This window comes from Pinus tabuliformis, chromosome 7, assembly GCF_031772625.1.
Source record: "Pinus tabuliformis cultivar Carrire ecotype Pingquan chromosome 7, CPIR1, whole genome shotgun sequence".
NCBI lineage: Eukaryota > Viridiplantae > Streptophyta > Pinopsida > Pinales > Pinaceae > Pinus > Pinus tabuliformis.
Window position 1 is genome coordinate 2,040,550,357 of NC_142293.1, and position 8,723 is coordinate 2,040,559,079.

An 8,723-nucleotide genomic window follows, 5' to 3' on the forward strand; every position below is an offset into this window, starting at 1 on the left:
GGGTTGAGTTATTAGTCCTAGAGCCTTAGTTGGACAAACGCTCTGGAGCCTTTGGTGGGTTGAGTTACTAGTCAGAGAGCCTTGGTTGGACAAATAATCTGGAGCTTGGTAAAGGTTGTGGGTTGAGTTACCAACCTTGGAGCCTTGGTTGGGAAAAATTTCTGGAGCCTGGTAGCAATCGTGGGTTTAGTTATGTGTCCTGGGATCCAGGTTGGAATAAACACTCTGGAGCCCTGGAAGGCTGGGATAAAGACTGATCTGATGTTGGTTTTGTGATGTCCGACCATGAGGTGGAATCACTGTTTGATGGGTTGAGGTGGATGGACTCTAGAAGCTCTGGATGATTTTTGATTGATGTGTTCCACGAGATCCCACAATTGTGCTTGGAATATGGCACGGGGGTGAATGAATGACAAGACATTTGGTTCAACCATTCTACGATTGGGTGGAATGTGGAAGTACCATCCCGGGTTTGGATTTTGCATCATTAATGAAAGGTTATTACTCATTGTGTCTCTATGAATATTATGATGGATTATATGTGTTTATATGGCTATGATTTTATTGATATTTTTGTCCTTATTATGCTAGTTATATGTGTTGGCATTATGATACAAGTGTTGTCCTTGATGGAAACTCACATATATGATGTATGATGGCAGTTCACAGTGAAAAAGGTCAACAACAAAGGATTACAAATCAGACTCTAGAGATTGAAGAAAGAGAATGCTTTAAGAATTATACACTTGTTCACTAGTCTAAGTCACATATACAAGCGAGTTCACATAACAAAAAGAGCGTATACTTATGCACACACTTTCACAGAAGGAAAAGCGCATATGAGATGGAAAATTAAGGATAATGAATACCACAGGTTCCTACCATAGTATTGACCCATGGTAATGAGCGCGACAAAGAATATTGATACCATCAAAAAATACCAACAACATAACTATGGTTTTGGTCTGAGGTATTGACAAAGGATCTAAGTATATAAGGAGGATTAGGTCACAGGGTTAAGTGTGCAAGTGAAAGGGTTTTTCATGAATTCTTCTATCTGAAGTATACTTTATGTTGTAAGGGCTATTGCTATGATATGATCTAAAATATCTTGTGCACATTTGGATACAATATTGGATTAGGATCATGAGACCTGAAATAACTTATCCTTGTATGATCTGATAATGGATGGGCTAGATCTGAATGGTAACATATCTTTTATTCTTTAAATGGTATGATTTGGGTATGTCTGAAATCTGTATTGGTTTTGAAGCTATAAGTTGTTATTTACAGATCTATATGCCGGTTCACCTTGGTGAAGGCATGTATACAAGCTGGTTAGGCACTTCTAATTAGTGTATACACTATGAAATATGATGTTTGAAGTTGCAGTTGGTTCTGGTTGCTGATGTAGAGTTCTGGGTTCAGCTCTGTGTTTTGGGGATAGTGATCTGATTGTTCAAATTGATTGATTTTGATTTTCTTTAGTGTTGATGGGTTTCAGTGATTCGTTGTATTGCAGTGGTGATTGATTTTGAGCTTCAATGTTATTGATGGGTCCAGTATGAAAATTGGATGAAACATGGCCTTCATATTGTGTTGTTGTGTACTAGGAGTATCCAGTTTGAAAATTTATGTAACGTGGTCCCTAGAGGAAGAGAGAAGGTTGTAGCCTTCTGTAGGCCAACGCCTATGTACTAGTAAACATATCGTTCAGTACAAGATCCAGGGGGTTGGAGCTCCCTTCTAGTAGCAGCTGGAGAACAAGTGAAGGTGGAGCCTTACGTACGTCAGCACCTACGTACTAGTAAACATATCGACTAGTACAAGAGCTAGGGGACTGTAGCTCCTTTCCAGTAGAAATTGGAGAAAGAGAGAAGGTTGTAGCCTTCTACAGGTGGGTTCCTAAATACTCGTATGAGTATGCACTAGTACAAGATTGTAAACATGTTTTTATTATATTAAAAGAAGACATAGAAGACATTAACAGGTGGTTTTTCTCCCGGATTGGGTTTCCACCTTAAATCTTGGTGTTTGTGTGTGTTGCTTATGTGTGATGGTTTATTATTTTATCACTGCACATGGTTACTATTTAATTGTTAATAAAGTACTGATGCATTGATTAAAGATCGACATATGATGAGTTAACTGAACCATAAGTTCACTGGATATACGCTAGTTGCCTTAAGAACAATGGCGTGCAAACACGAGTTCCCTTCACTTAAGTAGCGTATATAAATCTGATTATGAAATGAAAAAGTTATTGATTTGATAATACTGATTCTCACCGCCCCACTCTTAGTATTATTCCCAACAATTAGTATCAGAATAGGTCCTTCAAAAGAAGCTTGATCGCTTGAACGAAAATCTCTCAAGATGAGCAATCACGGAGGAATGGGATCTATCATACCACCAATATCCAATGGAGATAACTTTTTAGTATACTTTGGGGGATAGTATGGGGTACAGAGGGAGGTACCCAAGGGAATAATGTAATAATGGGATGGGCCATAGTAATAAATAAAGTGGTTAACCCATATCATGTAAGGGACCACAAGTAGTTAGCAATAATGTAATAAGCCCATTGTATTAGATAGATGGTATTGAGGGAACCATGGTAATGACCCATGGCATTGCATGTATGAGGCCTATATAGAGGTTAGAGACTCCCCATTGAGAGATGTCAAGAAATATTGTATGGACAAGCATATGGCTTGTGGAGTGTTCTCCTTCCTTAAGGAGTGAATGTATGGTGTTGCTCTACCTTAAGGGTTTGATCAATAAAGAAGCATTTCTATCTATATTCAAATCTTGTTATTTCTAAGCACATTTATATATTTTCTTATATTTCTGGGTTAGATTAATAACAAGTGGTATCAGAGCACTTTCTTGGGCAAAGCAGCATTTTTATTTCATTTTTACATGAAAGTTTTGGGTCGGCAAGTTTGTAGATCAGATCTGTATATTTTGGTACAAAATTTGCAGAATCTAATTGTAGATTTGGGTTTTTTGCAAAAAAATACCCATTTTGAAGAAAAAACTAGCCAAATCGGAGTTCGGATGAGGGAGATATCGCTAAATTAAAAATCAGTTGTGTTGCAGACATTTTTCAGGGAGACGGGTTTGCAAATCGGATCTGTATGTTCTGGGGCAACATTTGTAGAATCTAATTATAGATTTGGGTTCTTTGCAAAAAAATACCCAATTAAAAAAAATCGGTCGAATCGGAGTCTGGATGAGGGAGATATCGCTGATTTAAAATCAACTCTTTTTTTCAGAATTTTTTGTGACAACGGGACAGTTGCAGTGCGAATCTGAAATTCCAATGCCTAGATTGGGATTTCTATCACATGGGAAGATGCAGAATGGTTGTTCCATTTCCGAAAATAGGTCATAATAGGGATTTTGAGCAATATTTACCGAGTGGTAGCCATTTTAAATTTTCACCAAGTGATTTTTTTTCAAAACCCTCTTCATGGCTTCTAGCAAGATTTTTTTTACAGGAAAAGATGATGGTCCTACTATTGAAGAATTCCTAGAAAGAAAGAAGTATTTATGGTCGACACATTGGAAATTTTTTATAGTGGCTAATTTTAAAGATGAGGCGGCCAAATGGTGGGAATTACTTAACAGAAAGAAGTGTTTCAACATGCCCGGTGAAGAATTTGAAAAATTCGTTTTAGACAGATGGTCTCATGCTAGAAAACAAGAGAATGAGACATATAAGGGGTTATTTTCTACTGGTGTCTCCTTGTTACAGGTTCATGAATATATTCAGAAGGAGAAGATCATTGTGTCTATAAATCCTAGTTGCAAGAAAAATCTTATAAATGTCAATTTGGCAAAAAAATTGCAAGTTCTAGCAAAACAAATGGAGCACACACATGTTAATAATGAGGAGGTGCAATTTTATAAAGATTTGAACATTTCTATGGACATGCATGTATTGCATTCTGATTTTTATGCTTCAGATATGGATAATGTGGATGTTGTTTTGGGATACCCTTGGATGGAATCTGTGGGTACTATCAATATTAATGTGCATAAGAAATTCCTGAAGCTCTAGTATAAAAAGAATAAAATTACATGACAGGATATTTCCATCAATAAATAGGTAGAGTCCAAGGAGGCTGAAGTAGAGGATGTTCCAGGGACTAACACATTAGATGATGAGCCCTTGATGGTCGAAAAGCAAACACAAACATCAAACCAGGTATGAGAAAAACAGGTAGAGTCCAAGGAGGTTGAAGCAAAAAATGTTACAGGTACGGATACATCAGATGAGGAATCTATGGTTGAAGTAATATTGGAAGATAAGCAACAACAATAGACACCACAACATGTACCAGATACCAATCAGGCTCCATTAGGTGTTGAATTAAAGAAAGATACACCGTTGGTTAAAAATTAAGCATATCACCACCCATATCACCTCGCAAGAAAATAACCAACAAGATGGCAACGAATCAGCAACAAGGACAACAACCCCCGCATGACAGATAGAGAGGGGTGATGATCCACCCACAACACAACAACACAGAAGAGCCGCCAGGGTCAACTTCCATCTCAAGTGAGCGAGGCACCAACTAGATCGAGGGTTCACCTTTCTCTTGGATGGCTAGATGCATGTGCATGGTACCAATGGACTACTCTTTTGAGTAAATCTTATTATTTGTGTTCTTCTTATGTTTTGGGGATGAAACATGTTTAAGGGGGGTGGAATGTAGTATACCTAGGGGGGATAGTATGGGGTACAAAGGGAGGTACTCAAGGGAATAATGTAATAATGGGATGGGCCATAGTAGATAGTATGGGGTACAAAGGGAGGTACTCAAGGGAATAATGTAATAATGGGATGGGCCATAGTAATAAATAAAGTGGTTAACCCGTATCATGTAAGGAACCACAAGTAGTTAGCAATAATGTAATAAGCCCATTATATTAGATAGATGGTATTGGGGGAACCACGGTAATGACCCATGGTATTGTATGTATGAGGCTAGAGACTCCCCATTGAGAGATGTCAAGGAATATTATATGGACATGCATATGGCTTGTGGAGTGTTCTCCTTCCTTAAGGAGTGAATGTATGGTGTTACCCTACCTTAAGGGTTTGATCAATAAAGAAACATTTCTATCTATATTCAGATCTTGTTATTTTTGGGCACATTTCTATATTTTCATATATTTCTGGGTTAGATCAATAACAAGCTTAGTATATTAGAAGACAAGAACTAGAGCCTATATTTAGTCACTTGGAGTTGAGGTTTGGGAAATTGTGGAAAGGGGATACCAATATCCAGAAGTAGTCCCCACGGATCCAACATAAGAGAAATCATATGAAATCAATGCCAAAGCCGTCAATGCTTTACTTGGAAGTCTATCAGAATCAGAATTCATCAAAGTCATGCAATTCATCATAGCCAAGGAAATATGGGACAAAATAATTTGAAACTATGAAGGAGACTCCAAGGTAAAACATGCTAAACTCCAAACTCTCAGAATCCAGTATGAAGCTCTCAAGATGCACAGTGATGAAAGTATTCATAGTTATTTCTTACGAGTAGATGAGATTGTAAATCATATGAGAATTCTGGGTGAAGAAATAAAGGAAGCTACTATATCTGAGAAAATTTTGAGATCTCTATCTTCTAAATTTGAGTCAAAAGTATCTTACATTGAAGAAAAGAAAAGTCTACAATATGTTACTATTGTACAACTTCATGGAATTTTAACTACCTTTGAAATGAGGAAAGGAGGTCCATTAGAAATCAAAGAAGTCACTTTCAAAGCTTTTGCAAAAGGAAAAGAAAAGGAAGATCTCAAAGAATCAGGATATATATCATAATAAGATGAGGTAAACTTTGTGAAGAAACTTCAACAGGGTTTTGTAAGATTTAGAGCTAAGCTTCTCTTCAAATGTTTTGCTTGTGGAACAGTTGGTCATGATGCTGCTAAATGTCCTCATGACAAAGAAAAGATGTATGTAGAAGGTAATAGAAGAAGTTATTATACTCATGAAGATAGTGATGGCCTGTCTAATAGTGATGAAGATGATTAAGATTTTAAAATACTCATGGCATATGAAAATGATACCTTAGAAGGAGAAGATTTCCTTAAAGAAATCACTCAACTCAAAATATGTTTGGTAGAAATAGATATAGTCATAGACACAGTGACACATCAACTCACTAAAAATGACAAGCACAATGAAAAATTAGAGTGTGGAGTATTATGTCTAAGAAAAGAACTTGAGAAGACAAAAACTCTGAATCTTAGATTTGCTAAAGGATCAGAAATGTTAGATGAAATCATCAAAGTTTGGCATTCTCCACTTATAAAGACTAGTCTTGGTTTTCATGAAATCATTGAAGGTGAATCTAGCTCACAAGATGAGGCAATGAACTCTAATGCAAAATATGAAATTCTCAACAAGGAGATAAGAGGTCAACCCCATCAACAACCAAGGAAAGAAAGAATTCAAAGAAAATCATTTACTCCTAACTATGGAAGTGATAATCGGTTCTTTCCTTTGATGAATAATGTTGAATGTTTTATATGTCATAATTTTGGACATGTTGCAGCCAGATGTAGAAGTAGAATGGTTCAAGCTAATAAATGTCACACAAAAAGATCATCAGTTTCCAGCTATTATAAGGGATATTGTTTTTCTTGCAATATGTTTGGCCACAAAGCTAGTGATTTCGATAGAAGGAATATGAAACATATAAGATGTTATACTTGTAACAAGTTTGGGCATATAGCAAAAGAATGCAAGAGAAAATTTTGGCCAACATACCAAAAGGAGCAAACATGATCACACTCCAAGTTATGGAAGAAGAATGAATTTCTGTCAGAAAGATGTGGCATAGCTCGGTATATAGACATAACAGACTCAAGGGGAGCTAAAAGTGTGAAACTTCAGTATTCCAATTCTCATACGTAGTTATTATGAAGACAAGTCTCATATATACATGAGTTAGAAGCTGCACAATCACATATATGTTCATTTGATGAAAAAGCAATGGAAAAAACTCAGGAAAAGAGGTTTGATATGGTTCAGTCAATTGTCAATTATCTTTTCTATTATGATTGATGATGATTACAATTTGCTGATGATATGTAGAAGTTCTTTTGGCCCTCATAAATTGCTAATGATTTGATGAATAATTGGTTGATGATTCTTACTGACAAATGCAATGATCAAATCTGATAGTGAACAGTTGGCGTAGGTTCAGGGGGAGCATATAATGCATTCTTGGCATTATATTAGAAGATCTTGGTACATTATGATACTTATATTGCTTTATCCACATAGTTTTTTTGATTCAGATGACTCTTTTGATGATGGACATATAAAGGTTGTTGATCTTGATGTTGCTGACAAATTCTTATAGTGCAGATCATATATGGCGTATGATAGTTGCTGATGACTATCATAATCTTGTTTAGATTGTTGGTCCTTGTTATGAATGTCATGTATATCATTTAATGTAAAGGTCATGTAAAAACCTATGATGTAATAATTGTTATATTCATTCATGTAAGGAATTTTAGATCATGTCAAATTTGGTATATCCCCACTTGGTTGGGTGGGTGATGTATTTATGAGTCATTGGTGATAAGAAGGTCATACTCACATAGTTGAGTTATAGGGTCATGTTATTCTCTTGAAAAATATTTCTACAGACTCTGCATGTGCTTAGGGGGAGCATGGTCAACATAGTGTATCTCAAAGGGGGAGAATATTGTTGTCCACCCTTTTCCCTTGATGTCAAAGGGGGAGAGTATATTGGTGTTATTTGATATATCTAACAGGTTCTACAACTTGTCGTAATAAACACCAATATGGTTGCCATCAAGTCCAAAGGGGGATATTGTTGGCATTATGATACAAATGTTGTCCTTGATGGCAACTCACATATATGATTTATGCTGGTAGTTCATAGTGCAACAAGTCAATAACAAAGAATTACAGATCAGACTCCAGAGATTTAAGAAAGAGAATTCTTTAAGAAATATACACTTGTTCACCTAGTCGAAGTCACATATACAAGAGGATTCATAGAACAAAAATAGCATATACTTATGCACACACTTTCACAAAAGGAAAAGCGCGTATGGGATGGAAAATTAAGGATAATGAATACCAGGGGTTCTTACCATGGTATTGACCCATGGTAATGAGCGTGACAAGGAATATTGATACCATCAAAGAATACCAACAAAATAACTATGGTTTTGGTCTGAGGTATTGACAAAGGATCTAAGTATATAAGGAGGAAAAGATCAAAGGGCTAAGTGTGCAAGTGAAAGGGCTTTTTCATGAATACTTATTTTTGAATTATACTTGATGTTGTAAGGGATATGGTTATGATATGATCTAAAATATCTTGTGCACCTTTGGATACTGTTATCACTCAGAATTTTCCTTAGAAGTTATCAAAAGAAGGAATAGATCAATGTAACCACAAACCAATCTTTAAGTATAGGCTCTAGCCAACCTATGACTTAGAGAGGGATCTCTCTATATAATTTAGCATTGTTTTTATGGGATTTTAGGCTAGTTCTTAATGTTCGTTGGGCTTTTGGTTTTGAATTGAAGGTTGGGCGATGGAATTATTGGGGCAGATGGAAAGAGCTAGATCTTCAAGCCATTGGGCTATGGAGTCAGCAAATGGATAGCATAAATGGACTAGATCATTAAAGGGAATGTTTACAGG